Raw genomic sequence first — 21,039 nt, 5'->3', positions numbered from 1 at the left:
CAATATTTATCCGACGCTAATTGGAAAAGCAGGATTTCATACGCGTCATGTATTGTATTTTACTATTCGAAACACTATTTGACACTATGCAAACACTATTTGGCATTATTCCAAATAGTAATTTCTGTTATGAAAATTTACTTTGCCGACATATATTTGGCTTCTGTTTTATTTGTTTTCCTGTTGTTTTGATCTAGTTTTGTATCTTTTGTCTCTGTTTTTTACGACTATGATAAATATAAATTTGTGTTTTAGTAGAGTAAAGTAAGATAAGGGTTCACTTTTTTTTAAAAAAAAGATCATTCGGTTAAGGGAATATATTTTACTCTTGACCACCTTAAATTTATGTTGTGTGACTTGATATTGTGTGATGTATTTTTCACGTTGACCATGTCAATCTTATGGTTTAATATGATCCACTTTTTTTTAGTAAGGGTTATTATTTAAAATGCTCGTATGTATAAGGTTTTGTCGTATATTCAGATGTTCTTGTGTAAATTTATATGTACTATTTAATAAGGGTAGGGGTTATTTCTCTTTTACTTTTTTTTTACTAACTCTGAGATATCTGATGAGTGACATTTTTGGCACTCATTTGGTTCCTTTTTGGATGATTTTTATTTCTTTTTATCTCTCTTTTCTTTAGTTTTCCTTAGTTTTATTCTTGTTTTCTTCATTTTATGCTTTTTGTGGTTAGTTTCTCTATTTCGTGCTTTTTCTTGTTTACTTGCTATTTTTCCCTTTTACTTGCTTTTTATCCTTTGATTGTAGGTTGTGATTGATTGTCCAAGGATTCCCGGGCTTCCTTTCTATAGTTTTCCGTTGATTTTCATGCCTAAAGCTTGTGCAAGAAGTTTCAAGTCAATGAGAGGTTCAAGGAGCATGCTTCAAAGTCTTGTTTATGCCTTCCTCATGGCTCATTTTCTTCAAGAAATTCAAGGAAGTTGCTGCCTACCTTGTCCTCCATCATCATCATCTAGGATGCGTGCACCTCGTGAGCAAGGGCAAAGAAGAAAGGAGGAAGCTGCAGCTATGTGCAGGCGCACTCGAGGAGTGTGCGGCCGCACATCTGTCGTGTGCGGCCGCACATCAGGTTTGTGCGGGCGCACATTCCTGGGTACACTCCTTCGAGCGCCCGCACCAACGTGGGTCTATTTTTGGACGTCTTTCCCAACTTCCTCTTGGGGATTGTTAGTTATTTCATTCCTTTTATAGAGAGAGAAGTTTGGGATCTAAGAGGGGAGAATTAGATTAGATTAGATTTTAGAGAAAGAAAACATTAGTTCTTAGCATTTTTAGAGAGAGAAAATGTGGGTTTGATGATTGATGATTGAAGATTGCTTCATTTGATTTGATTTCTATCAAGTTTGTAAGGATTCTTTACTCTTTAATGCAATTCAAAGTTTGATTTCATTAGTATTGTTGTTTGATTTGACTAATTGATAGTTGATTGATTTTGCTTGTTTCAATTTGATTTCAATTGATGAATTTGGGAATGATGATTAGTTTAGCTTTGATTTTGTTGTTCTTTATGGATTGTGAGTAGTTTATTTGCTAGGGTAGTGGTGAAGCATGTATTGATGATGAATTGAGGTTAATTTGGGGGAATATTGATTGAGTTGATGATGTGATTAAATTGGTTGATTGATTATGTGCATGTGTGTGTTTGATTTAGGCTTGATCACCCTAGTTATTCACACTAGATTGCATTGTAAGCTTGCTATGATACGGACCATTGATTAGTAAACTTGCAATTTCACGATTGAGGTGCTTTGTGACGTTCCCTAGGTAGTGTTTAGCGTAGTTGACGCTAGTTAGACCTCTAGGTGAACCATCTTAGTATGCTCTTTTGGATACATGATGATTTTCCTTCATATCGCTTGACTTAGTTGGTTCAACCTCCCAAATTACCGTTTCCATTATGATTGCATGTGGATCCATTGCTCTAGTGTCTTAGATTGATTTCATATAAGTTTTGCATTGCCTAGTTTAGCCTAAGTTCTACCTCAACCCCTTCTTGACTCCGAAATAGCTTGATTTAGGCATCGTGCATTTGATATCCATTCCCTTGGGTTCGACCTTGACTTACCACTACGCTAAATAGGGGTTAGTTAAGCTACAAATTTTGTTTGATTGGGTGGGGTGGTAGCCCAACGACCTACCGTTCTCCGTCCCATCAAAATGGCGCCGTTGCCGGGGAATGGTGCTTGAGTGCATGTTGTTTTTGAGTCTATTTCATTTTGATAAAATATAAAAAGATTTGACACTTAGGCTACACTTGTAGCCGTGCTACTAATATTGTCTTTGAGTTTTGTGTGTGTAGATCCCAAGTCATGGGAGGTAGTTCAAGAGTTACCTTGAAGGAGCTTGGAGTGCCCGGGGCTTATAGGTATGAGAGCGCCATAGCTCCACCTATATCACCGGAGAATGACTTTGAAATAAAGCCGGCAATGATCACCCTTATTGAGAGGAGACAATATGGTGGGGCGAAGAACGAGAGCCCATTGAACCATCTTAAGGAGTTTGAAAAATATTGCAACACAATCAAGATTAATGGGATGTCTCAAGAATTCATCCGCCTTAAGTTGTTCCCTTTCTCCCTCATAGGAAGGTCTTTGGAATGGCTAGATAAAGAGATGAAGCCCAATTCATTGAAAACTTGGGATGATGTCACCAAAGCTTTCTTGTTCCGTTTCTATCCTCAAAAGAAAACGGCGGAGGCAAGAGCTTTGATTCAAGGGTTCAAGCAAAAGCCTAACGAAAGCCTTTATGAAGCATGGGAAAGATTCAAGGATTATCAAAGGGAGTGTCCACACCATGGGATTCCCACCTATCAAATCATACATATCTTTTATGGTGGGTTGAGTTCTCATGGGAGAGCAAATTTGGATGCCGGAGCCGGAGGCCCAATCATGAACAAGACGGAAGAAGAAGTGGTTGATGCTATTGATGAAGTAGCTCGTCATTATATGAATTGGCAAGAAGTGGAAAGAGAACCAACAAGCAAGGGTTACTCGATCGAACAACTTAGTATCATTAATGATTTGACCACTTTGATTGCGGATTTAGGGAAAGAAGTTATGTCTCTCAAGGAAAAGCTTGAGAAGCCTCCTTCCCAAGCTCCAATTCTTCCCTCCCAAATTAAGGGGAGAGGTACATCTTCTCACTCTAACTCCAATCTTTCAACTTGTTGCATGATTGTGGAATGTTGGCCATGTCAATTATGTGGAATGAATGATCACAATGCTTCTATGTGCCCAAATGTTTCTTGTAGTGAATGTGATGGAAGTGAAATGGAACACATGAATTATGTCAATAATCATGCTTGTGAACCTAGAAATGATGTTCAAAGGAATATTGGAAATAGGAATCATCATATGAATCATGATGATTATAACCAAAATGGAGGTTATAGGAATCATGATTGCCAAGAGATTCATGGTAACTATAACCATCATGGTTGTAATGGTCATGGTCATGGCTATAGACATGGGGATCATAACCAAGGTTATGATAACTATGGTCAACAAAGGAGCCAAAATGAAACAAGGGGCAATTGGAATAATCAATCTAGGGGATATTTTCAAGCAAATTTTCAAGATGGTTCCCCAATTGATTTAGTTCCAAATGCTCAAAGTTTAAATGATAATTCCCATGACCAATCATTTCCTTCTAGAGAATTTTTGGAAAGTGTCATTGAGAAACAAGCCAAGACTTTGGAAATGTGTATGGTTTTGAATGAAGAGAAGTTTAATTACATGTTGGCTTATAACAAAGATTTGAGTGAAAAACTTTCTCAATTGACTAGTATATTCAAGGAATATGCGCACTCTTCTTCTTTGATTCCACCTAGCTTAGATTCTAGGAACCCTATGGATGCCATTGTTACTAGAAGTGGTAAGGTCCTTGAAGGAGGTGTGCCTAAGAAGAGTGTTGCTAATGAGAGAACTAGTAAGAATTCCATTGAAATTGAAGGTGATGAATGCCCCTTGAGCGAAAATGTCGGTGAGGAACAAGTAGAGAAGGTGATAGAGAAAGAGAGAGAGGTTTGCAAACAAAGGCTCCCCTATCCTCAAAGATATAATAGATATAAGTTGGATGAACAATTTGGGAAATTTGTAGAGATGCTTAAGCAACTTCATTTAACTCTTCCTTTCACCGATGTTGTTGAACAAATGCCAAATTATGCTAAGTTCCTTAAGGAGATTTTGAGTGGAAAAAGGACTTGTGATGTGGTGGAGACCATTAGCCTTACCGAGCATTGTAGTGCAATCATCATGAATAAGATGCCTCCTAAGTTGAAGGATCCCGGAAATTTTTCCATCCCTTGTGCTATCAACAAGACCCAAATTGATAATGCCTTATGTGATTTAGGAGCTAGTGTTAGCCTTATGCCATATTCGGTTTATCAAAGATTAGGTCTAGGAGAACTTCTACCTTCAAAAATTACCTTGCAATTAGCCGATAGGTCAATCAAGATTCCTAAGGGAAAGGTAGAAGATGTGCCTTTAAGGGTTGGAAAATTTGTTATTCCGGTTGATTTTGTAGTGTTGGACATGGATGAAGATGCTACAATACCTATCATCTTAGGTAGACCTTTCCTTGCTACATCGGGGGCTATGATAGATGTGAAAAGTGCTAAGATATCTCTTAAGATAGGAGAGGAAGTAATTGAATTTGATTTGAATGAAGGAATGAAATATCCTTCCTCTTCTTTAGAAAATTGCATGAGAGTTGAAGTGCTTGATAATATTGTGAATTCCATGCATGAGCACTTGCTCACATCTAACAATCCTCTTGAGTGTGTCTTGTTGAACAAGGAAAAGGTAGGTATCTCAACCAAGGAAGAGCAATTGTATGAAAATTTGCTTAATGAAGGCGATATAGGGAGTGGAGAAGAAACTTGCATGGGGATATCAAGTCAAGATGCTTTGCAAGTGGCCTCAACCAAAGAAGGTAAAGGTGTTCCCATGGTAGAGCTAAAACCTCTACCATCACACCTTAGGTATGAATTCTTAGGCCCTAATTCTACATATCCCGTTATTGTTAGTGCATCCTTGAGTGAAAGCCAAGCTCAAGCGTTATGTGGTGTTTTGAGAAAGCACCAAGGTGCTTTGGGGTACACAATTGATGATCTTAAAGGCATAAGCCCCGCCTTGTGTACACACCACATAACACTTGAGGAAGGCACCCTTCCTTCTATTGAACGACAAAGGAAACTACATCCACAAATGGGAGAAGTAGTCAAGAAAGAAATCACCAAGCTTTTGGATGCGGGAATTATATTCCCCATTTCAAGCTCGAGGGGGTCTCTCCCGTGCATGTCGTTCCTAAAAAGGGGGGTATGACCGTAGTTGAGAATGAGAAAGGTGAGCTCATTCCAACTAGAACGGTCACCGGTTGGAGGATGTGTATAGACTATAGACGTCTAAACACATCAACCAAAAAGGATCATTTCCCTCTCCCTTTTATTGACCAAATGCTTGAAAGGTTGACTAGGCACAAATTCTACTGCTTTCTTGATGGATATTCGGGATTCTTTCAAATTCCTATTCACCCCGAGGATCTTAAAGGCATAAGCCCCGCCTTGTGTACACACCACATAACACTTGAGGAAGGCACCCTTCCTTCTATTGAACGACAAAGGAAACTACATCCACAAATGGGAGAAGTAGTCAAGAAAGAAATCACCAAGCTTTTGGATGCGGGAATTATATTCCCCATTTCAAGCTCGAGGGGGTCTCTCCCGTGCATGTCGTTCCTAAAAAGGGGGGTATGACCGTAGTTGAGAATGAGAAAGGTGAGCTCATTCCAACTAGAACGGTCACCGGTTGGAGGATGTGTATAGACTATAGACGTCTAAACACATCAACCAAAAAGGATCATTTCCCTCTCCCTTTTATTGACCAAATGCTTGAAAGGTTGACTAGGCACAAATTCTACTGCTTTCTTGATGGATATTCGGGATTCTTTCAAATTCCTATTCACCCCGAGGATCAAGAAAAGACAACCTTCACATGCCCCTATGGTACCTTTGCATATAGAAGAATGCCCTTTGGATTGTGTAACGCTCCGACGACCTTTCAAAGGTGTATGATGAGCATTTTTGGGGACATGCTTGAAGAGGAAATGGAAGTCTTCATGGATGATTTTTCCGTGGGAGGTGTTTCATTTGAGGATTGCCTCAAAAATCTTGAAAGATGCCTAGAGAGATGTGAAAAGGTCAACTTAGTGCTTAATTGGGAAAAATGCCACTTCATGGTGGAAGAAGGGATTGTTCTAGGCCATAAAATTTCCAATAAAGGCATCGAGGTTGACAAGGCTAAGATTGAGGTAATAGAGAAGTTGCCTCCCCCGGTCAATGTGAAAGGGGTAAGGTCATTTTTGGGTCATGCCGGATTTTATAGAAGGTTTATCAAAGACTTTTCTCTTATTGCTAAGCCCTTAAATGATCTTCTCCAAAAAGATGTTGATTTTGTCTTTAATGATGCTTGCTTGGAAGCTTTTAATAAATTGAAGAAAGCTTTGACTTCTACTCCTATTGTCCAAGCCCCTAGATGGGATTTGCCATTTGAGCTCATGTGTGATGCAAGTGATACGACTATAGGAGGTGTGTTGGGTCAAAGAATTGACAAGAAGCTCCATGTCATCTATTATATGTCAAAGACTCTCAATGGTGCTCAAAGAAATTACACAACAACGGAAAAGGAATTCTTGGCTATTGTTCATTCTTTTGAGAAATTCCGTTGTTACTTGTTGGGGTCTAAGACTATATTTTTCACCGATCATGCGGCTTTGAAGTATCTCTTTGGGAAAAAAGAATCCAAACCGAGGTTAATTCGTTGGGTCCTTGAGCTTCAATCTTTTGATCTTGAGATCCGAGATAAAAAAGGTGCTGAAAATGTTGTTGCGGATCATTTGTCTAGACTTGAAGATTTTCAAGTTCAAGACGATGGGTTTCCTATAGAAGACCGGATGTTGGATGATTCTTTGTATGTTATCAATACGAAGGAGCTCCCTTGGTTTGCCGATTTGGTGAATTTTCTTGCTTGTGGGGAGTTCCCTCTTTCTTTTTCCAACAATCAAAAGAGAAAGCTTAAGAGAGAAGCAAGGCACTATGTATGGGATGAACCAATCTTGTACAAAAGAGGTGTGGATGGATTGTTGCGCCGATGTGTGCCAAATGAGGAAATACCAAATGTTTTGAAGATGTGCCACTCGGATCCTAGTGGTGGTCATATGGGTGTTTCAAGAACGGCATCTAAGGTGCTTCAATGTGGATTATGGTGGCCTAACCTCTTTAAGAATGCTTGGGAGTATGTCAAAAGTTGTGATCAATGTCAAAGGACCGGGAATATTTCAAGGAGGAATGAGATGCCCCAACAACCAATACTTGAATTGGAGATATTTGATGTTTGGGGTATAGATTTTATGGGTCCTTTTCCATCTTCTTATGGGAATCAATATATCCTTGTTGTCGTTGATTATGTGTCAAAGTGGGTGGAAGCCATTGCTTCTCCCACTAATGACCATAAAGTGGTGATGAAATTGTTCAAAAAGATAATATTCCCTAGGTTTGGCATCCCCAAAGCGGTTATAAGTGACAATGGCTCGCATTTTGTGCACTATGCTTTCCGGAAGATGTTGAAGAAGCATGGAGTGAACCAACGATTTGGTCTTCCTTATCATCCTCAAACTAATGGGAAAGTTGAGGTATCTAATCGTCAAATTAAGTTAATTCTTGAGAAGACGGTTGCAAGGAGTAGGAAAGATTGGGCAAATAAGCTTGATGATGCTCTATGGGCATATAGAACGGCTTTCAAAACTCCTATTGGTACCACTCCCTATCGCTTGGTTTATGGGAAATCTTGTCACCTTCCGGTTGAGCTTGAGCACCGCACCTATTGGGCTATTAAAAAGATCAATTTTGATTTGGCTAGTGCGGGTGAGCAACGTTGGTTAGATCTTCATGAGTTAGAAGAGCTTCGGTTGGATGCTTATGATTGTGCTAGCTTGTATAAAGCTAGAACTAAGGAGGTGCATGATAAGCTCATTGAGAAGAAAGAGTTTGTTCCGGGGGATAAGGTGCTTCTTTTCAATTCCAAAATGAGACTTTTTCCCGGAAAATTGATGTCTCGTTGGACCGGCCCTTTTGTTGTTCAAGAGGTGTTTTCAAATGGTTCTATCGAAATTTCTCCCTTGGATTTTTCAAGAACTTTTAAGGTTAACGGTCATAGACTAAAGAGGTATTATGATGGAGTGTTCGTGGGGGTCATTCATGACATGGCTCTTTATGATCCGCCTTGAAAAAGGTGGAGGATGTCTAGCTTAAGACTCTAAATTAAGCGCTTCACGGGAGGCAACCCGTGTTTTCTAACTTTTTCTTCCTTTTTCTTTTAGTTTTTCTTTTGGTTTTGATGATGATTTTGTGATCTAATTTTGTTGTGTTTGATGTTGTAGGATGGTTTGAGTTTAATTCCAACAATTTTGATGCGAATTTTGAGGTAAACTTGTCCCAATTCTTAAGTTGGAAAGGTGGGTAAGTATGGAGAATGGTGAATACTTGTGCTTATTTTCATGATTTTCATGTTTTTCTTTCTCCAATATGAAGTGTAGCTACTGCCTATATGGTTCCTCATAACCATCATGGGGTGTGCGCACATGGTGAGGGAGGAAGAAAAATCGGGAATAAAACCCAGATTTTGTGCGCCCGCACAAAGCAATGTGCGGCCGCACACGAGCCCTGTGCGGGCGCACACCCCTCTTGTGCGGCCGCACACTGCTGGGTATACGTGGGGAGTGTTTTTCCTCCTCACTTAACCCCGATTCTTCATTCTCTCTCTCCCCTATTTCATTCTCCTTCCTCCTTAGGTATATTGTGGTTGCTCATAGTTGCTCTCTATTCTCCTCATAATATTTTTCATTCTTCCTCATCAAATTTTCCATAATTCTCATTACTTTGCTCCCCAAGTCTTCATTCTACATCCTTAAAGGTAATTTTCTCACTCCTAGTTTGACAATTTTAGGTACTTTTTAATTGAAACTTGTTGGTATGATTGTTGGAGATGTTATGTGTAGTGGTGTTTTTCTTGCTTAATTGTTGTGATTTTCAATCAATTGAAAGTATAATTGCATGTTTTATGTGATAAAGTTTCAATTTTCATATTTGAGCATGACTAGTACTACACTCATACTCTTCACCATTACTACCTCTTGTTTCTATGATGATGAATGTGGAATTGTTGATGATGGTTTTGTGAAATCTATTTATGATGTTGATTTTACTTGAGCATTTACAAATTTTGGCATGAACCTTGTTGGATTTACATATGTTTAAGTTCTAGGGTGTTTTGTTGATGTTGATGGTGATAATGGATAAAGTGGTTGTTGGTAGTATGGAGTATAGTTGCTTTTGTTAATTGTGATTTGGGGTAGTACTTGTGTCAATTGTGATGCCTTGATTATGCATTTTTCACCTCTATTGAAATTTTGCTTAAACTCATGTCATATTGTCCTTTTATTTTTCCCCATGTTCATGATTAATTTTAGCACACCATTCCTACTATTGAAATCATTTTCATTGTGCATTATCTTATAGATGGGTGGTTCAAGACAAGCTAAGCGTGCGAAAGTTACGAAATCGAGGAACACAATTTATCCACCTTCTTCCATCAAGGAAACCTATGGCATCAAATTCACGGTCCAAGAGCATTGGTCTAGATTTGAAAGTCTTTCTTCAAGGAAATTGTATTCCACAAGATTCTATGATAGAGACACCACTACTCTTCTTGGGATAGACGACGATGTGCGGATGTTAGCTCGAAATTTGGGTCTTGAGCTATTCATTGACCTTAAAGCTCCCTCCTATGCAAGGCTCACCTATGAATTCCTTTCTTCGCTCGAGGTGCAAGAGGATGGTGACGATGATGAATGTCCAACACTTACCTTCCAAGTATTCAATGAGGACTATTCCATCCCTCTTTCATTCCTTAATAAGATGTTCAACTTTCCGGAGCCTATTGATGGCAAGCCTTTGATCTATCCGGCCTATGAAGCTCTCCATCGCGACCATAGGTATGATGAGAACGATTGGTGGGATGATATTTCTATTGAGGATACTTATTGTGCCCAAACTTCCAAATCGGCCACAATTGTCCATGGAGCGATGCGCTATTTTAGCCGCATGCTAACCTATGCATTTTTCTCCAAGGAATCTCTTGGAGCTATTTCTCAAGAGCAATTAAGTTGGCTATGGTTGGCTCATCGATATCGGGATGATATGTTGGAGGACTTTGATGTAATTGATTTTGCAAGGCATTTGCTTGACCGCTTCATCGATATTCGTGACGGTTTCTTTCTCTCGGGAAGCATTCAAATTGGGGGTATGATCACCCTCATCGTGCTATCACTTAACAAGAAATATGCTTCCATGATTGGAGATCTTGTGGAGATTAAAGATCCTAGAGAGAAGTCTCCGTCTTGTTTGTTGGGTACATTTGCCTTAATCAATCAAAAGTTCATCGAGCGCACTATTATGGACGATTTGTTTATTTGGAAGGTGTCTCGAACAACCGATTGGTGCCTCATTCCCTATGAAGGGTCGATGGTGAGAGACAAGAGTTCGCCCTATCCTTGGAAGCCGCCCAAGAGAGACATTCCGGTTTCTTTTCGTCGGGGATCCGTGCCTTCTTCGGGTAATGTTCTTCCAAAGTCTAAGGCCTCTTCATCTAAAGGAGGTATCCCTCAAACTTCTTCTCCTACTCCTCTTCCTCCTTCATCCCCTCCCTTGCATAATTTATCTAGCTTGCATGCCAAGATTGATGCCCTTTCTATTGCATTGTCTTCTTCTTCTATGGGGAATACTTGTTTTGTGGGTGGTTATGATTATCATGCTAGGAGGGTGTATGACTTTCATGTTTCTAGAGGGGATATTGAGCCTTATGTGAATTATCCATATCTCCCGGTCCAAGAGGGCCCTGTCCCACAGTGGGAGCCTTTTGACAAGGCGGTGGGGCCCCGTCTTTGCTATCCCTACTGGGAGGGCCCGCATATGGCGCATAATGCCATTCGTGGGACCTCTAAAGGGGATTACGATTACAGGAGGCCGGGAGGATGTGACTGGACTTATGATCCAGCAAACCCTGCTCCTTTCCCTTCCCCTGAGACTGAGGGGAGATGGGGTCGTTCAGGGCCCCCTGTCTTGGATGACTGGTCTGACTATTTTGCTGCTGATGCCCTTAGGAGGTTGGGTAAGGCTAAAGGGAAGGAAGTTGTTTCGTTAGGTGGGGGGAGTACTAGTTCTACCCCTTACTTTAGTGCCGAGTGAGCCATTTTGGCTACCCCCCTCCGTATGCATGCTTTATGATTGTGTTTTGTGTTTGCCCTATGGTTGGGTTTAGCTTGGGGGTGGGGTGGCTCATTTATAGCTTGGGGGAGTGGGTTTAGGTTGGTTATGATTTGCACGGTTCTCCTCCTTGCTAGTGGTTTACTTTGCATTCTTCTTTCTTTTCCTCTATGTCCTCTGTCTGCTCTGGTGTCTCTGTGATGTTTTATCTGCTGTTTCTTTGATGATGACTTGCTATATTCCTTATCTATCTGCTCTGCTCTTGCTCCGATGATTCTTGTTGCTGATGATGTTTCCCTGTCTCTGATATATGTTTTTCATTTCCTGTCGTTATGCTGCCGAATTTTCGGCTGGTTTCTTTTGGAAGTTACTAACAATTTTCTTTGTATATAGATTCTTTTATTCTCTTTTTCTCACTTGGTCTTTAGTAGAAGCTTTTGTTTATGGAATGCAACGAGGTGGTTTCTACTTACTTCGTTTATTTTTGCTAAGCTTGGAGCCGGTGAGATCTTTCTTATTTTTCTCTCTATTTTCCTTGGTTGCATAGAATAGGATTAGTTTAGGAGAAGTTGAATGGTTCGAGGATGGATGCTTGTTAACACGTAATGTGTTCGGGATCGGTGACTTTGTTGTCTATCGATCACTTGTTTGTCGATTGGGATTTTTATGTGTTTAACATGCTTTCTAGACCTTTGCATGATTTTCTCCTATGTTTTCCTTTCCTATGTCTCCATTTTCTTTTCTTTTCCTTTCTTTTATTTTACCTTTTTCTCTTATTTTCTTTTATTTTTCTTTTAATTTTTGATGTGATTTTTAGGCATTGTTTTTCATTTCTTTTCTTTTGAGATGATCATTGTACATTGGACTTGTCTTTTGCATGACTTTCTTCCTAGGTTGTCAAGGTATGCACGGTTTGAGACTATGTTTGGTTGACTCTAGGATAGTGTATGCTAGGGTAGTTGGTTTGAACTAGAGCGATCATGAAGCCGGATTCTACTTGTTTGTGGCACGTTGGTAGTTGCTTCCCATAGTTGATTTGACACCATTAGTGAGTTTTTGCCACTACCTTGCGAGGTTACTTGCTTTTCTGGCCTTCAACATTCTTTGATTGAGCGGCGTGGATCCTTGACTATGCATACCTAATCTAATAAAGCTTGATGTATGATTCTCAAACACGAGACCGAACTATCTAGGAAGGACAAGGGCACATTTTTCGGGGTGGTATTTTTCGTTTTTACTATATTTTGTTATTTTCTTTTATTTTGGGTTTACATTTGCCTTCTTGCAACCATTTGAGCCTTATCCCTTCTTTCCAAGCCACATCTTTAGATCTTTTGGCCTTTTGTTTCGTTTTTCTACTTTTCTTGGTTTTTGTGAAGCAATTGATCATGTTGATGGAGTTTGTGGTGGAGAAGTTGAAATGTTGGGTTCTTATGAAAGCGAGTTTGTGTTTTATTTTCCTTGTGAATAATGGCAAATGAGTTTGAGTACAAGCTGTCCTACATTACAAAAGGCATGGACAAATAAGTGCAAAATCGAAAAAGCCGTCCAAAGTTAAACGAGGCGAGGACAAAGCACTAAAAAAAGAAAAAAAAATGAATGAAAAATGAAAAATTCCAAAATATTTTGATGTGAGTTTTCTCCCTTTTTGAGCATTGAGGACAATGCTCCATTTAAGCTTGGGGGGAAGCGTTCTCACGCTTTTTGTATATATTTTTGTGAGTATAGCCTCGAGTAAGCTTGGGGGTGTTGTTTTTGTTTGGTGACAGCTTAGTCTTGGTGTAAAGATATGCGCAATCTTTGCTTCACTATTAGGAAAACCACCAAATTTTTAAATTTTAGCCTACCTTCACCCTTTATGCCTTACGTTACAACCTTTGGGAAAGACCTTTTGACCTAGATAGTTGAGTCACTATTCGAGGGAGGGCATCATGGGTCATTGCCTAAGGAAAAGGGATGCATAGTCAAGATGTCGAGTAGCCTTAAAATATTTCTTTTCCGGTTCCTTCGAGGAATCATTGGGACACTCACTAAAGGGAGATTTGAGACTAGTGGGAAGAACGCGGTAAGATTGTTTGGGATGAAAGTGAATTGTGATAACTAGTTCCTATGCCTAGCATACCCTATATTTCAATCAACCTTGGATATCTTGAAACGTGCATACCTTAACTACTTGAGAAAGATTGTCATTCATTCGCTTTATAGTCTTTATGTTGATTCATTTCGTAAAGGTTTGTTTTTCTTTCTTTTTCTTTTATGGTTTGCCTCATTGATGTTTGGTGGAGAGTTATGGGTCAAACTCTTAGGATACCCTTACGAGACCTCACTCGTCCTCATAGGCGACTTTGGGGTTTAAAGGGCTTGTTGTAGCTAAAAACAACCGTGATTCCTACGACAATGAGTCTTAGTGTACATTCTTATCTTAAGTCTTTCTTTTTCGTTTCCAATAAAATTTTCATCCTCTCTTTTTCTTGCTTTGTTTTGCTCGAGGACGAGCAAAAGTTTAGCTTGGGGGAATTTGATGAGTGACATTTTTGGCACTCATTTGGTTCCTTTTTGGATGATTTTTATTTCTTTTTATCTCTCTTTTCTTTAGTTTTCCTTAGTTTTATTCTTGTTTTCTTCATTTTATGCTTTTTGTGGTTAGTTTCTCTATTTCGTGCTTTTTCTTGTTTACTTGCTATTTTTCCCTTTTACTTGCTTTTTATCCTTTGATTGTAGGTTGTGATTGATTGTCCAAGGATTCCCGGGCTTCCTTTCTATAGTTTTCCGTTGATTTTCATGCCTAAAGCTTGTGCAAGAAGTTTCAAGTCAATGAGAGGTTCAAGGAGCATGCTTCAAAGTCTTGTTTATGCCTTCCTCATGGCTCATTTTCTTCAAGAAATTCAAGGAAGTTGCTGCCTACCTTGTCCTCCATCATCATCATCTAGGATGCGTGCACCTCGTGAGCAAGGGCAAAGAAGAAAGGAGGAAGCTGCAGCTATGTGCAGGCGCACTCGAGGAGTGTGCGGCCGCACATCTGTCGTGTGCGGCCGCACATCAGGTTTGTGCGGGCGCACATTCCTGGGTACACTCCTTCGAGCACCCGCACCAACGTGGGTCTATTTTTGGACGTCTTTCCCAACTTCCTCTTGGGGATTGTTAGTTATTTCATTCCTTTTATAGAGAGAGAAGTTTGGGATCTAAGAGGGGAGAATTAGATTAGATTAGATTTTAGAGAAAGAAAACATTAGTTCTTAGCATTTTTAGAGAGAGAAAGTGTGGGTTTGATGATTGATGATTGAAGATTGCTTCATTTGATTTGATTTCTATCAAGTTTGTAAGGATTCTTTACTCTTTAATGCAATTCAAAGTTTGATTTCATTAGTATTGTTGTTTGATTTGACTAATTGATAGTTGATTGATTTTGCTTGTTTCAATTTGATTTCAATTGATGAATTTGGGAATGATGATTAGTTTAGCTTTGATTTTGTTGTTCTTTATGGATTGTGAGTAGTTTATTTGCTAGGGTAGTGGTGAAGCATGTATTGATGATGAATTGAGGTTAATTTGGGGGAATATTGATTGAGTTGATGATGTGATTAAATTGGTTGATTGATTATGTGCATGTGTGTGTTTGATTTAGGCTTGATCACCCTAGTTATTCACACTAGATTGCATTGTAAGCTTGCTATGATACGGACCATTGATTAGTAAACTTGCAATTTCACGATTGAGGTGCTTTGTGACGTTCCCTAGGTAGTGTTTAGCGTAGTTGACGCTAGTTAGACCTCTAGGTGAACCATCTTAGTATGCTCTTTTGGATACATGATGATTTTCCTTCATATCGCTTGACTTAGTTGGTTCAACCTCCCAAATTACCGTTTCCATTATGATTGCATGTGGATCCATTGCTCTAGTGTCTTAGATTGATTTCATATAAGTTTTGCATTGCCTAGTTTAGCCTAAGTTCTACCTCAACCCCTTCTTGACTCCGAAATAGCTTGATTTAGGCATCGTGCATTTGATATCCATTCCCTTGGGTTCGACCTTGACTTACCACTACGCTAAATAGGGGTTAGTTAAGCTACAAATTTTGTTTGATTGGGTGGGGTGGTAGCCCAACGACCTACCGTTCTCCGTCCCATCAATATCTTGTCCAACCCTTTTAGTATTGTAACCTAATGTCTTTGTGTATCTTTTAGAGCTGAAATCTCATAGCTAACTTTTTTTTATTATATAAGTGTTGTTTTAACACCTTGGTGAGTATAATAGTGACTAATTAAATTTAGTCACTCTTTTATTGTATACCATGTGAGTATTATTTTTTTTTTTGAGTTATGACACGACTTGGTCATACATATTTTTTTTATATATATACCATGGCATTTTAGAACCTTTTTATTATGTGAATATTAGAGTTGATTTTATTACGGTTTTCTTCATATTATCAGCTTAAGCGTTGCAAAATAGATTAGCAAGTTTGTTACATATAAAACAAGAGAATTTAATATCAAGATTCTCATTATTACCAAAATCTTGATATTTACCAAAGTAATCCTTGAGTTTTAACTTATTCACTTTCTTTTATTTACAAATTAACCCCTTTATTTTCCTATAAATACCCCCCTAATTCTCAAGTTTTAACACACCAAAAATTCTTACAACTTTTCTCTCTAAAAATTCTCTTCTAATCTTTGTTTTAGTTAAAATCTCTCTAATTTAGCTTTATTATTAAGTTAATAACTTATTAAAAAAGCATCTTATAATTAAGTTGCTATTTTTATTTAAGTATTGTTATTATCTTTAATTCCTATAAAAAAACACAAAAATATTTCAAGTTCAAGTATTGTTGTTATTATTATCCTTCTTAAAAATATTAGTTTAATTGCTTAAGTATTCCTATTCTATCTTAAAACCAAAAAATTATTTCTTAAGATTTAGCTTTATTTTTCAAGATTATTTTCTATAATAAAAAAAAATCAAAAAAAGAGTTCATTAGCTTCATTTTGCCTTAGTTTCTTTAATATATCAAAACTCCAAAAAAAATTACTTAGACTCTTTAATTTCATTTTAACTAAGGAGTAATCATATTTTCGTCCTTGATAAACCAAAGTGGTTATCCAAAAAATTGCTACATCTAGCTCAAGGTATTATCTTCAATCTTTTCTTAATTTCCTTAATTATTATTATTATTATTATTATTATTATTATTATTATTATTATTATTATGCTAACTAATATGTTTGTTTCCATGTGATGTTACCAATAGGGGTAATGATGATATTAGGTGCTAAATTAGCCCTAAATCTTTCATTACTCCACATTAGAAAGCCAAGCCTATTGGTGAGGTGATAGGTTACAAAAGAGGGGGGGGTAATTGCATCTTGCATTGCATCTCTTTTTAATGCATTTTTAAATATGGAAGGTTGATAAATTCATGTGTCTGCCTAAAGCATATTTTTTAGAATGATTTATTTCTTAAAGTGAGCTTAAAGACCTAATGAATTAAGAGTTTATGTAGAGGATGTTAAAGAGTGAGGAATTACTTACCACGTCCCAAAGATGGCCTATGGAAGACCGTTACGACTAGAATCAGTTCCAGTTCTTTAGCTTAAGTGATAGAACTTTTAAAGAGCTTTCCAACCATATCTCACAATAGTTTTTTCGATTTTTCTATGATTTTTAATGATTTTGTTAGTTTAAACTATCAAAAAGATAAAATATGCACGTTTTTCTCTTAATTGCTTTTTAAAATTTTTATTAATGGTGGTATGAAACCTATATTACACTATATCATATATATTCTTCTTGACTTATGAAGTTTTAATGAAAATGTCTTTAATCTTATTTTAAAAAATGATTTTAGAAATAAGAGTTTTAACAAGCCTAATTCTAAATGTTATTTTAAGAAACTTTACTCTTATTTTAAAGATGACTTCAGAAATAAGAGTCTTTGATTCTAAATGTTGTTGTTTTAAAATCTTTAATCTTATATTAGTTTTTAAGATACCTTTTGAAATAAATGATGTCTTAAGGACTTTAATTTTCTTTTAAGACTTTAGAAATAAAAGTTTCAACAAATTTTTTTCTTTTATAATTTTGTGAACCTTCTTATTTCAAACCCTTTTGTGAACAAGAATGAATCATAACTTTGATTGTTTGTTTTTAATAAGTAATAATAGTTAACTAGTGAGTAGCCCGGGCGTTGCCCCGGGTTGCTACTGTTGTAGACGTGCAATCAATAAGTTTTTTAAAAGACTTTTTAAAATTGTATAATAATTATTATTGTCAAACTAAAATTGAGTTTTTTTTTTTAGTATATTTTATTTTAATTGATTCTTGTGGTTTGCACTTATATAATTTTTTTTTTTTACATATTGATAATATACTTGATAATTGGCTTAGATGGTGGAATGGTTATTCTTGTTGTAAGAGATTGAGGGTTCGATCCCCCTTATCCTTATGTTTTTATATTCAATAATGTTGGTTGTTCGGGTGATGTGGCATCATGAGGCATTGGGAAGATGACATGGCGCAACAAAAAGGAACTGCGTGGCACATGGACGTTCTTAGGAACACCTTTTAATAGATAGTATAGATAGTATAGATATGAGGTTATGGCCTCATTTCCAAACATGAGGTTAAGATTAATTATTTAGTCATATAAGGTTGTAACAATTATCCATTTCCATGAAAGTAAGCTTACATCCCATTATAATTACCCGATGGATTAACTGACAATCAGATATGATTAAATAGTTTATTGTTCCCTTTTATTTGGAAGTAAGGCCTTGACAGGTGTCGTGTTTTACTTGGCCAATTCCATTAAGCCTAAACACATAACCCTTAAAACCTTACAAAAATTACCCTTGAGTGAATTTAAACCCAAAGTGAGATTATATAGTGAACTCTTACAGTTTTGCTCCAAAAAATACTTTGATCCACTAAAAAGTCGTCAATTGGGACGCATTTGTTGAATTGGTCTTATTCAAAAGACATTTTTGGTGATCACTAATCGGGGTGATTTTCCTCAACCAAGGTGGTTCATTTTACTTTTATGAGTGAATCCGTCAAAGATCACTAAAATTCCACTTACAAAAATGACATTTATGTCAACAACCCAAATTAAAAACCCAATGGAATTGGTTATTAAAACATGGCATATGTTCGAACTACGAAGGTTTTGATCGGTGAGTGAATTCAAAATCTCACTATGATCGGTACGTAGTGAAACTTTGGTGCTCAAACCTACCTTGTATTAATTATTTTTTTTGGTTGATATGTCTTAATACTTTTTTTTTTACAACACAATAGTAAGAGCCCGTTCCTTAGAACGGAAGAGAAGACGAGTTCCAGACGTTCGATTCTCTTAACCTAAACCCCGAACCCTGCTTTTTTTTTATAGAGTTAGCAATTGATTTTATTTATTTATTTAATTTTATTTCTTAAAATCGACTGTTTTAAAATCCGTCCTTATTAGGATAAAAATAAGGCGGCGACTCTAATTTTTGTTTATAAGTCTTATCAGACACCTAAGTGGAACCTTTATAGACTAATCTTTGTCCACTGAAAATCAGGTACCACAGGTGGTCGAAGGTGACCTACGGGGAGGTAGTGAGGGTGTCCGAGGAGGGAGGGGTGGTAGTGAGGGTGTTTGATGTCACTAACAAAAATTGTAACGGAAAGTGTTAAGTGGTAGCAAAATTAAAATTATGTGATTTTGTGTGGTAGCAATATAAAATAAAAAATTAAACCGGTAGTAAATGTGAAGCTAGGTGGTTTCGCTGGTAGCACATGTGAAATTTTCCTAATTTTTTTGAATAAAATTATAATTCAGTTTGTACCTTTGAAATATTAGTATTTTATCGAAAATAAAACTCTAAACTGACTATTTTATCCTAAAATTTTATCCAAATATAATTCTAAACTAACTTTTTTATCTTATGGAGTCTATTTACATCTATCCAACGTGGTGCGATACTTGGCGAAAAGTTGGAACGCTAAATGTCGCTGCCTCGTGACCTGGCTAAAAGTTTAGCTTTATATATTAGTTCTATAATATATTAGATTAGTATCTTTTGTACTAATCTATACTAATACTCCCTCCGTTTCAAGTTACTCGCAACAAATGGGGTGATTGCGGACTCCTAGGCAAAAGATGGTAAGTGTAATTAATGAAAAATAAGGGCATGTGTTTAATATTAATCCAATCCAAAAAAAAAAAAAAAAACCAAATCAAACACAACCACTAAGCACATAGCAGCACCACCAAGCACCTAGCAAGCTAGCAGTACCTCCGCCACCACCTAAAAGCACCACCACCTAGGACCACCACCTAGCACATACCACCACCACCACCTAACAGCACCGCAATTGAACCCAGAAAATTCGAACCAACAAACAACACCCAAACCCACCCAACAACCACAACCCGCCACCACCCACGAACCAAATTACGAACCCAGAAAATTCGAACCACCCAACAACACCCAAAACCACCCAACAACCACAACCCACCACCACCCACGAACCAAATTTCGAACCACAAAAAACCCAAAACCCCGTTGTCGAACCACAAAACCCACAACCCCGATTTCGCCCACAATCCACGAACATAGAGAACCCAAAATCCATCCCCGGAGAAAAATGGAACCCTAAATATATGAGCCATAGGGATGTAAATGACAAACTAATTCATCAATTAAAGCTTTAATTGAATCTCTAGATCTAGAGTTTTTATGGTTAAATTTGACCATAAAACCTTCAAATTTGAGCTTCACCGGCAACGACGAAACAACAAGAAAAGGAAGAGAGAGAAAACGGTGGCGGCCACAAGCAACGGGACAGCGGCAGTGAGTTGATAAACAGAGATAGGAGATCGCCGGTGGTGGTGGTGGTAGTGGTTGATAAACAGCGGCAGAGAAGCTCTTGGCGATGAAGAGATAGGAGATTGGTGGTGGTGGTTGTGGTTGATAAAGAAGGTGATGATGAATTTAGATGGAAGGGGAATTATTTTGGTGGAAATGGTTAAGTTAATTTATGATAATACTTAAGTTAATAAGATAAAATTAGTAATTTAATTAGGGTGTTAAAAAACAAAAGTAAGGGTAATTTTGTACAATCACACAAAAAAACTTACTATAAGAGGAAAAAAAAGTTTGTTGCAAGTAATGTGAAACGGCCATTTTTGGTAATTGTTGCGAGTAACTTGAAACAAAGGGAGTATATTAAAAGGCGTTTATAAAAACGTCTCTACGCCACGTAGAACCCCTCACTATGCCACGTCACTAACTCAACTCCTTATTATGCCACGTCATCTACTCCATTCCTCAATATGCCACATCACCGCACTACCAAAAATACTCCATGTTGTCTCATCTATATTGAAAAAAAAATAAGAATGACAAGGTTCGAACACTAGACCTCTTGGAAAAGAGATTATTGTGTAACCATCTAGGCTAATAGCTAATTATGTTTTAATATTGCACACTAAATAATATAATACTATAAAAGTATTGAAGCTGCACAACTATAAAAGTAGTATCCCGGAGCAATGTCCGGGCTACTCACTAGTGTACTATTAAAATAGTACTACAGAAGTTCAGTAGTATAGCTTACATAGTTGGTAAAAAAAAAACCCCGACCTAATTGATTGTATTCAAGGATTAGTATGAGTAGTAATTAAAAGGAAAATTTGATAATTACCACCAACT

The 21,039-nt window shown here is 37.5% G+C and overlaps 1 non-coding gene across 1 annotated transcript; it reads right to left on the bottom strand.

The window, feature by feature from the left end:
• Positions 1-2,718: 2,718 nt before the first annotated feature.
• LOC145606523 (small nucleolar RNA R71) lies at positions 2,719-2,824 on the bottom strand. The gene has a single exon (XR_014105383.1). It is a non-coding gene; the product is annotated as a small nucleolar RNA R71 (small nucleolar RNA).
• Between the last annotated feature and the right edge of the window lie 18,215 nt (positions 2,825-21,039).

Source organism: Chenopodium album, chromosome 22 (assembly GCF_948465745.1).
Source record: "Chenopodium album chromosome 22, dcCheAlbu1.1, whole genome shotgun sequence".
In the NCBI taxonomy this organism is placed as follows: Eukaryota; Viridiplantae; Streptophyta; class Magnoliopsida; order Caryophyllales; family Amaranthaceae; genus Chenopodium; species Chenopodium album.
This window is presented reverse-complemented; position numbering and strand designations above follow the sequence as displayed.